This window comes from Tauraco erythrolophus, chromosome 2 (assembly GCF_009769465.1).
Source record: "Tauraco erythrolophus isolate bTauEry1 chromosome 2, bTauEry1.pri, whole genome shotgun sequence".
Classification (NCBI taxonomy): Eukaryota; Metazoa; Chordata; class Aves; order Musophagiformes; family Musophagidae; genus Tauraco; species Tauraco erythrolophus.
The window spans coordinates 89,642,888-89,657,423 of NC_141466.1; positions in this window are offsets into that span (position 1 = coordinate 89,642,888).

Sequence of the window (14,536 nt, forward strand, 5' to 3'; positions counted from 1 at the left end):
GTGGTCTTGATCTCTCTTGGGTTTTTGGTTTGGTTTTTTTTTTTTTTTGAATCCTATCCTACAAGCACTGAGTATACAGAAATTTTCTGTACTCTGCAAATGCAACTTTTTTTTTTCGTCTGCAGCTTGACACAGTGTAATTTTAACACTGAAATGTTAATAGCAATTTCAGCAGAATAATTCATACGGTTCTATTGCTTATGTCACTGTCAAAAAGGAAAGAAATTTGCCAGACTTGGGTAGTTGTTAAAAGGCAGTGTAAGCTTGAACAACTTTGTGAAGGGTACACATGTCCTTCATGGCACAGAACCCTGCCTGCCGGATGAGAATTGAGGATATCCTTCAGGTTTCAGTTTCTGTCTTTCTTTTTTGTTTTGGCAGCAATGGATGATATTACTGAACTTTCCTTTGAATGCTCACAGTACTTTCTGCAAAATAATTTTCTCATGCTTGGCCCATTTAAGAGCAGACCTGAGCCTTGAGCGGGCTCGGAGACCTCTCTGACCCTACTAATGTGCTGTAGAACAACTTGTCTACTAGGATAGATTTACCTGACCCAGTGAAATGATTGTGTTAATTTTAAATTGTGCTTTGGTCTTGGTTTTAATATAGTTTCACATTTTCAGGACATAATCTGGCTCTTTCCGTGCCGTGACTTTCTCTTTGAATTTCAGCGGAACTGCTCGTGTGTTTAAAATAAAGCATGTGCCTAAGTGCTCCGGTGGCTGGGGGCCAGAGCACTCATCACATTGCAAGGCTGAGCTCTAAGTGCGTGCTGCTTTAACGTATAGTCTTCTCTAGCCCAGGATAATTCGGGATTAACTCTACAGAAAAGTGTCACAGTACTGTAAGGATTCGGAAAATACCTCACTACATGGAGGGTAGCTTGGTCTCCTAGCAAACACGAGTGAAAAAGAAGCAATGCCTGTGACATAATGCTTTTTTGAGTTGCTGTCAAACGAGGTGCTTTTCGTGGCTAATGAATCGGTCAGTTAATTTTCTCATCACCATATTCAAACTTGTTCCTGCTGTTGAACACTACTCTCGTCTTTTCACACATTGTTGAAGATGGCATTCATTTAACCTTCTTTCCATTTTAAGGGCTTTAAACACCTTCACACGAATATTGAATAAATGGAATATGTGGTTTAATTCGCTCATAGAGTACGTTATTGCCGCCGAGGAAGCAGAGGGAGACAGGTAGGAGATCTCCATTCTGTCTTTTATTCCCGTTAGACCACAGAGGCATTCCAGGGTCCTTATCAGTAAAGTAGTTTATGTGTTTTTTTTTTCATGGTAATAATGACATAAAGCACGACATGTTTCAGATATACATTTTGGCAAGTATTGGTAACTACGTCTTCAACATGTAATTTTATGCATATTCTATTTTTCTACTGATTTCTGTTAGGGAACTTTTTCTGTTTGGGGGATAATTGAAATACATCCTTTTTTTTTTGTTTATTGACTTTCATTTGAATAAAAATCTGAGTGATTTTGCTTTGGATAAGATACTTAAAGACAGAAGATAAGAACGGTGAAGGATGATGTTAACTAGTGTATGGTTAAATTTTGTTTATTGATGACTGAACTCTGACTGGCTGGTTCTGTTGCTTAGTTGTCTGGCTTACTCTTCTTCTGCTTTTATATTTCTTCTTTTTTTTTCTTTTGTCAGCTAGTTGTACATATGTTGTCACACAGCATACTGAAGATGTTTTTTGAACTGTTGGTTTCCTGAGGATATTTCTTCACTTGTGCTTGGCAACACTGGCCTGTTTCAAACCAGACTGGGCTGAAGAGGTTACCTCCAGTGCTCAGGAATCTTGGGAGAACATTTAAAATGCTACACAAGCAAAATTAAGGAATTGTGTTTACTGAGTCAGTAAAGCATGGAAAAGGGGCAAGTGGCTTTCCAGTCTTCTGAGAGGAATCTCTTGGCTTGGTGACAGAAGATGAAATTATGGATATAGGACAAAAATAAGATGGAGTGTATGGAGCTTGTAAAGCATAAAAATATGAAAGCCAAATTATATAAACTAAGGACTAGAAGTGGGGCAGGCCTGTGGCTGGGAGTTGCAGAATACAATGTGGTAGAGGGCCATAGCTGGCCCGTGGTAGAGTTTTGGGGATTTTCTTAAACACACTCAACCAAAAAAAATCCAAACCAAACAAACAAACAAAAAATCCTGCAGTCTCAACTGTGGTGATGGAGAGGTATAAACAATACTGAAAACACGCAAGTAATTCAGAGCAGTTGCAATGAGTTCTCTCTGTAAAAACCCCGGCTGGTTTTTGTTTTGTGTAGGGGGCTGTTTTGCCCGCTTTCGCAATTACAGTTCAGTCCTCACATGGACTTCCATATCGTCAAACATTTTGGTTTCCTAACCTTGCCTTGCCTACTGTAGCTGATAAATTGTCCTGCTGGGCAGTACTGCTGCCTGCGAGTTAGCTTTATGTGGCTCAACACTGTTTATTCCCCTCCCTATTGCAGTTGATCATTTCCAAGCAAGTTTAATTGTGTGTTTCTAGTCAAAACATATGCTGACATCTGCTATGTGCAAAGTGCTTATGGTGAATGAAAATAAACAGAGCATACAGTTTGCCTCTTTCCTTCAAATCTTCAAGAAAGCTGGAGAGGAACTTTTTACAAGAGTAGGTAGTGATAGGACAAGGTGCAATGGATTTAAGCGGAAAGATGGCGGATTTAGGTTACATATAAGGAAGAAATTTTTTACAGTGAGGGTGGTGAAACACTGGAACAGGTTGCCCAGAGAAGTTGTGGGTGCCCCATCCCTGGAAGTGTTCAAGGCCAGGTTGGATGAGGCTTTGAGCAACCTGGTGTAGTGGAGGGTGTCCCTGCCCAATGCAGGGGGGTTGGAACTAGATGATCTTTAAGGCTCCTCTCAACTCAAACCATTTTATGGTTCCGTGAAATATTGTAGTAGTGAAATAACAACTGTTATACCAGGTTTTGTGCTTTTTTGTATCCTCTGTAACATTTGCTTGCCAATCATACCTATTTATCCACAATAATTCTGAGGCCCATTACTTACCTTTTTCTCCTTCTATTCCTCTTTTCAGCAAAGATCAACTCCCTTGTGTCTACAGATTTTTTTCTTGGTATTATTTTCACTGAATTTATGGGGAAAAAAAATAAAGAAGTCTCATACATGAACTCCAGTGATCTTGTGAGAAAACTTTTATTGTAGAGTGCCAATAAAAATAGGGGATGAAGAAAAATGGTCCAAAATCTAAATTAGGCAAAAGGTCCAAAAAGGTAGTTATTGGATGTTATGCTGCTTGATGGATATATCTAACTTCCATGCTTGCCAAAATCTACAAGTTAGGAGGTAATAGAGAAACATATTCCTGTGTTTAGGGAGATCTTCCTGGGTGCTATTCAGAAAATATTTCAATAGTCCTTAAAAGATGCTGTACTCATCATGAAGTGAAGTGGGCACGGAAGTACGCCGAAAACAAAAAGAGCTAATATTTTTATGCTCAAAACTTGGCACTTTTCAGAGAAAAAAAAAAAAAAAGAAGCAAAGGCTACTTTATGGTGGAAAGGACCTCTGGAGGTAACTTGTTCAGTCCACCGTTTGAATCAGGGCTCACTTCATGACTTGGCTGGGCTGTGCCCTGAGCCTTGGTCACTCAGGTTTTGAAAACATCCAAGGATGGGGCTTCTCAATCTCCCAGGCTTCTGGCATGGCTTCTGCTCAGCCTCCTGTTCCCAGCATGGTGTTACCAGGTTCCTCTGGCTACCAGCACCTCCAGGAGGCAGGCAGACAGATGAGTTATCTTCTTCCTGTGAAGGACCATGTGAAGCCTGTGAGATGGAGAGTACAGAGCTTCTTAGCAGAAAGACAAAGACCTCAGAGATGAGAGGATAAAAATATGCCTTCAAGATTTGAAAAGCAAAACAGTAGATGAAATAAGCAAGTTTCTTCCACTTCTGGTAGCAAGATCTGTTGCTTTGATTAAAATCTGGAAGGAGTACACTGGTACCTTGCTAGAAAGCAATTCTTGCATTTTTCAAAGGGGAAACAAATTTTTGTTATCTTTAATTATGATGGAGATGAAGAGCTTTCTAAACAGCAAAATCTTTGCAGAATACCATAAATTGTGCTAAGTGATGTCTTTCAAGTTTGCAATAAAATATGACTACATAGAGGATAACTCTATCTTCACTAGTAGTATATCTTTTCTCAGTGGGTTGTCACTGTCAGTAGTCAAAAATTGCTCTGTGTCACAAGCCATTGTAACTCACTGTCACACTACCCTCAAACACCCTCTAAGATATTTCAGGATACATGGTACTGCAGGAGTGGTTTTACATAATATAAGGAAATAATATGCTTTTTCATGTTGTATTGATGTTTATGATTTGAAAAGTCAATATTTATTACCATTAAAGGATATGTTGTCTAGAAAGAGTAAGCCGATGTTTGTGGATATAAGTAATCCTGCAAAAGACTGATTAGGAGGATTGCCAATTGCCGCCTTTTTATGGAGCATAATGACAGGCTTCAGATGTGTTTTCCACTGAGCTCCCTCTGAAGGAGCTCAGCAACCACAGAATAATGATGTCAGAAAGCAGTTTGTGTTTCTGCTCGATTAACTCTTGTCACTTTTGCCTCTTTTCTGAATTTGCTTTAAAATCCTGCTAAATCCTTCCATCGCTCTGTATATGCCTCAGCCCACTCAGTCAAATTGTAGGGGATGATGCTTATGAAAGCACCTTGCTGAATCATCTGGAGCATCTCTGGGGTTTCTCTGGCTATGGCATGGCAGTATGCTGAGCTCCGGGAGGATGGGGCTGAGGGCAGGGAAAGGCCCATCCCTTGGAGGGAAGAGAGCTGCCCCCAGGGGACATCCCTCCTTGGTGGCCACTGGGCAAAGCTTCTAGTCATGGAGCAACAGATTATTAAGTGGCCACTTAAATGCATGGTCATAGCCAGGGTCCCTTTTTGCCTGTCCTGGAAAGATAGCTCAGAGGCTGCTCATGCCTGGGTGCTTTGGCAAGGATATTTGGTTTACTTTTCCCAGCAAATCACATCACGAACTGTCTCCTGTGCTTAGAATGATTTAGGTGCCTGCTCTGAAATGATGCAAGTGAATGTTCCTTTGATAGGCACCCATCCGGGACCATTAGCAGAAAGCAGTTGTAGTAGCCTGACTTTGTAATAAAAGTTGCAGAAATTTGTAACAAGGCTCGTTGTTGTTGCTCTGCATTAGAGCACTTGAGCAGGTTACGGTCCTTGTATGTCCAGCAATGGGTATAAGCCTGCTTTTTTTTACCTCGTGGTGATTCTGAGTGATCTGCTTATCTCCAGAGGGAGTAGTAGTATGGGTATGTGATGGAAGAGAGAAGAGAGTAATCTTGTTTAAAGTTTGGAGTGATACTAGAGATGCGATTGTGAGGAGACACCTCAGTGAAGTTTGAGAGTGACTAAATGCAAACCTTTCATGCAGTGACTCTGTATTTGATCAGATCCTTGTGCTGTGGTTATTTTACAGAGCTTGAAGTTTTTCCTTTTGTTCAAGAAAATAGCACTAAAATCTAAACCAAAAGTAAACACACACACACACACACACACACACAAATATCTGTCTTCTAGAATATTGTTCCAGGCGGCACAAAAGGGGCAGATAACATTAAGTAATGGCATTCAAAGTTTTTTTTGTTTGTTTTCCACAGGATTCTGTGCTTTTATATCTTTCATTCTCTATGAGAATAACAGGCATAAAAATTTTCTAACAATCTATCAGGAGCTCATTCTGATTTCTGTATACTAAGGGTGTGTGCTTTACCACGTGTTTGGGGAGGAAGGGAAGAAGTAACTTTAATAATCTATGTAATATTTCTCACAATAAATCACTTCTAAGAGGGGCAAAATCTCTAATAGAGAGATCTCTCTAATACCAGTTAGTCTAGCAACGTTTAGAATTAAACTATTTTATCCTTTAATAAGTTACTTGTAAATGTTCACAAAGTACCGTATCCAAGTTTGTCATTTTCTGCTGCAAGACAAGAAGTATTGATGAAGTGGTGAATGTTTACAAAGCCTTTTCCTACCATGCTATCTTTTGTGAGAATCTTGCAGTCTGCAGCTGCGATCAGGATAATGTATTACCTGTGACTAAGCATTATGGAAACTTTCAGACTTGCTTAAGATCAAAGAATTCAAAACTTTTAACTCTGTGCATGATTGTTACCTTAGTTAATTGTAGACCTATGTACACATTTACATTACACAGAGCTGAGTGCTTAAATGAGGTATTGAGCAGTAACTTGGGCATCCAGCACAAAAAAGTCTAATTCCTTGATGAAGAGTAGCTCAGAAATGGAGAGCTGGCGCAGCCGTTGTCTGGAAGGAGGCATGGCAGGACTCCAGCCTCCCGCCTGAACTTTCCATTTGTATTGAGCAATGCAGAAAATGGCTCAGGTCTCTTACAACTCTGAGTGTTACAGCAGAGAGGCTGGATAGGAAACACTTGGGATCTGGGAACTAGTTACAGGAACATTTCTGCAGCCTGTTCTGGAAAACGTGGAGGAGGAGTAGTGCCCATATGCTTAGGTACAAATGAAAAAGAGTGAGGCGGAAGGAATGTTCAGCTCAGTGAAACTACTACAGATGAAGAATCCTTGTCCTTGCATATTGATTTGCGTATTTAACAACACTCCATAACAATAATTCTAAAAAGAAAAGTTGGAGGAACTTAGTAGACCATTTCTACTGTAGAGCAAGGGAAACTGAAGGAGATGCAAAATTGCTGTCCTAGGACAGCAAGTTTGGATACAAACCCTGGCTTAAAATTCATCCTTCCCTGAGATGCCCGGGGCCAGCCATGGTTTGCAGCCCAGCAATGAGCACTTTACCTCCGGAGGTCCTGTAGCCACCTGCCTTGGGTAGCCACGTGCTGCCCCTGGGCACCTACTGCCTCTCTCCCCCAGAGCCCCTGGAATGCTCAGGAACCGCCCAGCATAGCTGCTTGGTGTGATGTGCTGAAGGTATCCAGGAGAGGGCAAGGGAGCTACAATGAATAAAGGTAGGTTCAGACGGAAGCCTGGAGACTGCTCTTCACACTTTTGTAGCAGAAAACAGGAGCTCTTTTGCCCTCCCTCCTACCTCTGAAGAGTTGGGCAGATGGGTACAAATGATACTCTCTCCCATCCTTTTCTCATCCCTCACCTCTGCTGCAGTCCTCTTGATCAGTCAAAGGTAATCTTCCAACCACACGCTTAAAACCAAAAGGAAAATTTTCTTTTAACTTCTGTTCAGTCCACCTGCTCCAGCTTTTTCACAGCTACTAGAAAACAAACGGTCTCTTCCATGCCAGTTTTTCCTTTCCTTTTTGTGTTTGTTTGTGTGTGTGTGATTAGCTTTCTTCCAAGCCTAGCTCTGATCTTCAGCAGGCTCTCTCTGGAATCCCAGAGATGAAAAGCTCATGCCAGGCAGCAGAGTACCATCTCTGTCTTTCAGATTTCTTTCTTGAAAAGGGGCAGTGGCTTTTCTCCTATAGCCTGTGCATCAACTCTTAACACCCTTTCTTCCTCTAGGCCTTTATCTTTCCTGTCATTGAGGCCCTTAATTGATTTCTGGTGTCTATTCTATTAATCCAGGCAACTTGTCAGGGTTGCAGTGGCGCCTAGGCACTTCTCTACAGGCTATGACATCCAAGTTGACTTTTGGCTGGATGCCATCCCTGACTTTCATTTTCCTCTCCAGATAGTTGGAGAGCTGTGCTAGACAGCACAGATATTTTTATTGTAACAAAAGCATAGAAGAGAGTGTCCTGGTAGGATAGATTTAGAACAATCATTGTGACAATTTATTCAGATATCCAGACACACTAGTCCTTGATCTTTCTTGAAATAATTTTTTCTAGTTAGTTTTTAAAATAAAAAAATATTTTGTTTTTAATTTAAAGCATCGCCTATTGTATTATTGTGTTTGTGGTTTTTTATTTTTAGTATTACTTTCTAGTCAGTTAAGCCCTGGACTTTGTCTTCCATCATATCGGTATTTTACTGGGTTTTATTCAGTTCTTACTAATTACATATGCAGTTTGGTTTGCTAGTGTAACAAGCTTTGAAAGTAGCATTCAAAAGATAATTAGTAAGATTTACCCTTACAATTACTCATCTTGACCGTGTTTCTAAATGTTTTGTAGTAAAGTGTTTGTGGTAACAGGAAACCCGAGTCAGCAACCCAGGAGGTACTTTCTGATCCTGCAAAGTTAATTACTGAACTCAATAATATTTTCTGACAATATGCACTGATGATATGCACTAAGATTCTTTGTAAGAAAAGAAATAGATGTTGACTTGTGTGGCAAAGCTAGTCTCAGAAGTACCTAAGCATACTCATCTTTTCTTTTTGAGATTGCTCCCCATCCTCCTGTGTGTGACTGTCATGAGAAATAATTCACCAAAGTTTTCTCTGTAGGCAATGACAAGGAATTACAGCATGGGACTGTTCAAAGTATTACATCTCTGATCCTGAAATGAGTGCACAGATAAATCAATAAAATGCTGGATCATATTAATAATTTATTATAGGGATAATTATACAGGAAATAAAAGGGACAGAGGTGGCTATCATCTGCTTGCATCATTTCTGAACATTGAGAGATGCATTGTATGTCTGATGGAGGTTCTTAATGCTGTTTAAGAAACATTGGCCTGTAACTATGCAGAACACCTTAGAGAACTAGTAACACAACCTATAAAACACTGAGACCCTGGTTACTTATTAAAAGTCTGAACATCGGGGAGAAATAGTGAAGATTTAAAAGTTTTAGTTGAGCTGAACAATAGAGTTTTAATTAGAATAAAGATTGTTAAAGTCATTTAACATTAACAATCAGCTTTGTCAATATCTTGCATGGTTTTTGACCAGTACATTTTTCATGCCCAAATAAGACTTGTGGAGGATCAGAATAACAAACAGAACAAAACTTCTCTTCTAGAAAGGTGGGACAGACTTTCTGTTAACTTTCATAGGTCCAGGTTTCGTTCTAGTGTCTTCCTGCAGACTGAAAAATAATGCATTAATCAATAAAAAGTCCTGTGTACCTATAAAACATCTTTATTTGCATTCTAAGTGAACATGAGGATCATTCACAGATTGAATCCAGGAGGGACCGTTGAAATCCTATACATTCTCAGGCTGTAGCAATATCCTCAGTGGATTTCAGCTGAACCAGATACTTTCTCTGCCACCTTTGAAAAACATTTTAGCCTCCCAAACCCTCCCCGTCCTAGCCAATTTTGATTTTTAAACTTTGGTGGTGGGGAATCTATATGAATTGTAGTGAAGCATCCTATTGTCCAACTTGTTTGAAGACAAACTGCCTTGCACATCGCATCGATGCTAAATGCTGTCACTGAAATGACAAGACTGATTTTTTTTTTTTTGTAAGAAGAAATGTTACAAACCAATCACTTTGTCCCTTATTCTTATTTTTTATTCAACTTAGAAGGTTTTTTGGGCTGACAGAGGCAGGTGAGGATGGTCTAGGTAACTATTTAATTTTAGATGTTTGCTCTCTTTTCATTGCTTATACATCAAGAATAATTTCTCTAGAGAAATTGCCCACAGTACCAAAATTAAGCTTATGTGGCAACTCCTGGTCACTGAATCTGATCTCTCAATTCAAAAAAGCAGGTGGGTTAGTATCACAAATCATTTTCCATTTTCATTATAGATCATGTTTACTAGTGCTCTGTGTCATGTTTTAAAACCAGTCACTGGAAGCAATGTGCCCTCATTTCTTCAAGCCTTGCTGAAGCCCTGGGACCAAGCTTATGTTTTTGTTGGGTAGAACCGAACTTATTACAACAGAAGACACAAAAGGCTCTCTAGGCACATTTTTCTTACAAGCTCTCAGCAGAGACCTGGTAATGAATTACTGGGGCAACTCTCCGTCCTGCAGGCAAAAGAGAACAAGGATGCATGATTACCTTCGGCTGTTCCCTCTCTCACACACATCTGCCTTCTCTTTAGGCTCCCTTGCCCTCTCCTGGATCCCTTCAGTACATCTCACCAAGCAGCTGTGCAGGGCTGCTCCTACATCCCCTGGGCCTTTGGGGGAGAGAGGCAGCACCTGGTAGCCCAAAGCCTAGTGGCTGCAGAGCCTCAGGAGGTGAAGTGCTCATTGCTGGGCTATATCACAGCTGACTCCGTGTGTCTCAGGGGCAAAGGATGAATTTTAAGCCAGGATTTGTATCCAGACTTCTTCTCTGTCCTGGGACAGTGATTTTGCGTCTCCCTTGTAGTTTTCCTAACACCATAGTTGAAATTCTCTAATCAGTTCCTTGAACTTTTCTTTGGAGGATTAGTGCTTATGGACTGTTGTTAAATATTCAAAGTAGTAGAAGAGAAAACTTTCTGTTACTTCCATTGTATACCATCACCAGCCTTTTAATAGGTAGCTTAAATCGTTCTCATTTGAATGTTTTTGGTTGGTTGTTTTTTTGAGAAGAGTATTTATTGTATCTTCCTGAAGAGGTTAGGGAATTAGGGTTATTGCCTGTAACTCTTGTTTTATTTTTTGTCTTAAAGGGAAAAAAGCTTCATCCAGTGTAGAGATATGTTAATGCATATAAGGAGACTTTTGAAGCACAATAGACATTTAAAATGAGATTAAAAAAAATTGTTTACCAGTATAAAGAGCAGCTGTGATGGAACCATGAGAATGTGTGTGTGTGTGGGGAGGGTAATCCCTCCTGTTTCATATAATATACCTAGACTGAGCTATTTACATGTATTTTATAAGAAATAATTGAATCAGCCACTGTAGAGGTTGTTCCCTTAGACATGTAATAAAGCATTCTCTTTGAAGAATGAGAATCAAAGCATTTGGTTTGAAGCATTGTAGTCTCTGTGCTCAGGGACATAAATGCTGACTTGTGCCTTGTTTAGAGTAGACTACGTGGCCTTCTCTTAGGCGGTCAGCATGGCAGGAGGCGGTGCATGCGCTTGGACAGGGAAGAGTCCCCTTTCCTTTTAAAATTCCCCAAACCCAAAGTTCTCTCTCAAATGGACATCTCCTTACTGTCAGTGCTCATGGCTCAGTTTTTTGTTTACGTGGACGGGTTTAATCCCCGTTCACAGCTCTGAAAAAGGGCTCTCTCAGCCCTTAAAATGAGTGATGTTTTCAAAGAACTGCTCCCTCTTGGGATGTATTTCAGAGGCTGGTGCTTTGCATTTGTGGGGAGCGCTGGCAGCATGTGCTCTCCTGAACGAGAGGCTTGTGGGGTGGCTGCTCTCTGGGCTCCTGCAAGCCGTACGTGGAGCAGGAAGGGCTGGTCAGGGAATGGGGGCACTGGTGTGAAGCAGAAACCCTGCGGTGCCTGCATGTGCCTCGCTCCCGGCACCAGCTGCTTCCCTACATCATGCCAGCTGTTCTGTGCCACAACACTTACTGATGTCGCTGTAGCCTCTGATTGCTCTCTGGAGATAGAGGAGTTCAAACCCCAGGAGACAAAGAATATTTCTAAGGTTTTCTTTTTCTTTTTTTTTTTTTATTTTCTCCTTTCCCTTTTTTCTTTTTTTTTTTTCCCTGGAAGCTGAAAAGTGAATGTCAAGTGCTTTCGATAAAATGCAGCTGGATGGAAACCTGAACACATCATACGGGACAAGCTTTTGAAGAGATGAGAGCTTTCCTAGTGTGTTCGGTAGTCAGGGTTAGTTTGAGGGAGTGACAGTTCCCTTTGGTGGCCTCCAAATATTTAAGGAGAGTGTTGCAGACAAGGAATAGAAGGCCAATAATGTGCTACTTCGTTCTGAAATCATAAACTCTGCAAACAAAGCCTTGAAACTGTAGGATTTAAGAAAGAGAAATATTCATGCCTCAGGAGAGAGATTATGAGTCCTAAGAAGCTGAAAATCAGGTAATTCTGTGGTTTGATATTTTGATCTGCATATCATTTTATCTTCTGTGCTAATTCACTCAAGCACATGTGGGCTTTGGGATGCTGGGAAGGTTTTAGAAACATGCTGAATAGATTAACATTAGTTAGAAATATTTGAAAACTATGTTTTTGCAGTGATTTCAAAAGTAGATGAGATGTTTACTGTTACAATCCCTCTCCATCTTCCCTTCCCTTTACAACCGGTGCTTGATGCTGAAAAGTTATTGACCGATAGATAGCATTTCAAATCTAATTGTGTGCACTTCATCACAACATGTTACAATCCTTAGAAAAGATTTTACCAGATAATTTCATAGTGGGCAATTTAGGACGGCCTGGTGTTGAACACAGGTGATTATTTCATCTCAGGTCTGCCAGTTCCAAGCTGTGTTGCTGGGAAAGGGAAGAGATCCTACGGTTCCTGCTTTGATACCAGAACTGTAGCAGTTTTCAAATTATCCATGTCTCTAATGATATCATAGTTCAATTCTATCACTTTAGCTGATCAGAGGAAGAACTCTAATTAAAGCACTGCATGATCTTTGAAGTAATTGATATTTTATTCCTCTCTTTTCTTTAAGAAGCCCTCATTTTGTACATGTTATGACCATTAATACTTTTTTTTTTACATCAGGAAAAGTGATCTGCTTAAATTTTTCCTTCTCGTTAGAAAGTGTGAGGAAGTGGCTTAAAATATTTCAGAAGAACCAGCAGATTTTCCATATCTCTCAGTCTGACAGTGCAGATATTTATACATTCCCAGTGAAATGCTCTTTTGAATAGTGAAAGCATAATGTATGCAAGCCACAGAAGTCCCACTAAACTATCAAAATGAGTGTTACTAGGATTCTGGTAGTGTTTGTGCTGCCTTGATGGGAAAGAGGGAATTTTCATGTTAGATCACCCACCAGTAGCTCCATAAAAGAACTACAGGGTGACAAGGCTGTAACTGAGGCCATCTCTGTCTCTACTCTGTTTAACAAAGTCTTACTTCAGTGGAGTGATACCAGTGTAATTCTGGGGTAGTGAAGTGGAGAATCTGTCCCCAAGCACATTTGTCTGTTCTGAGCATACAAGCAATTCTCTGCCTTCTGTTTTATTACAAGAAAAGTGTACTGTAACATCTACTTGGTGATGATGCTAATTGGAGAGTTTATCAGCTCCCTTCAGGGGCTCTGTCTAGTACACTGAATTTATATTTGTCATGTGAAAGGCCAAATCTTTCTAAGTGCAGGCAATGTGTCATTGTATGTAGGATTTCCTCGCAGCCTGCCCCAGCATTTCCCACATTCTGTTGAATCACAGAATGGTTAGGGTTGGAAAGGACCTTTAAAGATCATCTAGTCAAACCTCTCTGTCTTGGGCCAGAACATAGAATCATAGAATGGTTAGGGTTGGAAGGGACCTCAAAGATCATCTAGTTCCAACCCCCCTGCCATGGGCAGGGAAACCCTCCAGTATACCAGGTTGACCAAAGCCTCATCCAACCTGGCCTTGAACACTTCCAAGGATGGGGCATCTACAACTCCTCTGGGCAACCTGTTCCAGTGCCTCACCACCCTCTGAGTGAAAAATTTCTTCCTTATATCTAATCTAAATCTGCCCTCTTCCAGTTTAAAGCCATTGCCCCTTGTCCTATCACTACACGCCCTTGTAAAAAGTCCCTCTCCAGGTTTCCTGTAGGCCCCCTTTAAGTACTGGAAGGCTGCGATAAGATCACCCCAGAGCCTTCTCTTCTCCAGGCTTCAGTAGATCAGGTTGCTCAAAGCCCCATCCAGCCTGGCCTTGAACAATTCCCATGATGTCCAGTCCACGAGGCTCTCAGGACAGCAGGAGGTGGAAGGATGCCCTCCCTGCTAGGGTGGGGCGGAAAAGAGGAAGGTAAATATAAAAGGATGTAGTGAAATTGAAATACATCACTGAAGTATCAGTGTTAGTCGTGATCATCAGGCTACGGGCTTTTCTGAAGTGCCTCCCTACTGTTTTGACTTCTAATTTGATTTGGGAGACTGTCTGAGTAGCAAGTCTGTACTGATCCAGCAGCCATCTTCATTCATCATAATAGTACCCACGAGATGTAGCTGAGTCACCAAGCTGGGTTATTTTTTCTAACATGCATCTGTGTTTTATTTGATTATAAAGTCCCAGATCCTCCTGCTTTCTGTTACAAGCTTTTTATCTTACTCTGGTCGTGTCAAAATCAATTTGTAATTCTGTGGTGTACACATGAAATTAGTTTTAATTTGCTATGTGTTTCCAAGGGTGACTGACATTTAATATTTTGTTCTGAGGGTCTCATTAGTACTGTGTACCCATAATCTATTCTATGGGTGTAATGACAGAGGGTAAGTGAGCTATTGAACAGCATCCATCTGTCCACTTAGCGAATGGCCAGAGGGGAATACAGGGGAAAAAAAATAGTTGGATAATTGTCAGCATTTCTGTATTTGTAGTTTAGAAAAGTCAAATACAGTACTGTGAGTTTGCTGTGAATGTCAAGGATTTTGGCCCTCCTTGGCTCAGAAGATGCTTCTTAGTAGCAATTTGTATACACCAAGTGATAAGAAAATCATGGCAAAACCTGTAGAAGCAGAAATGATTTTCCAGCAAGAG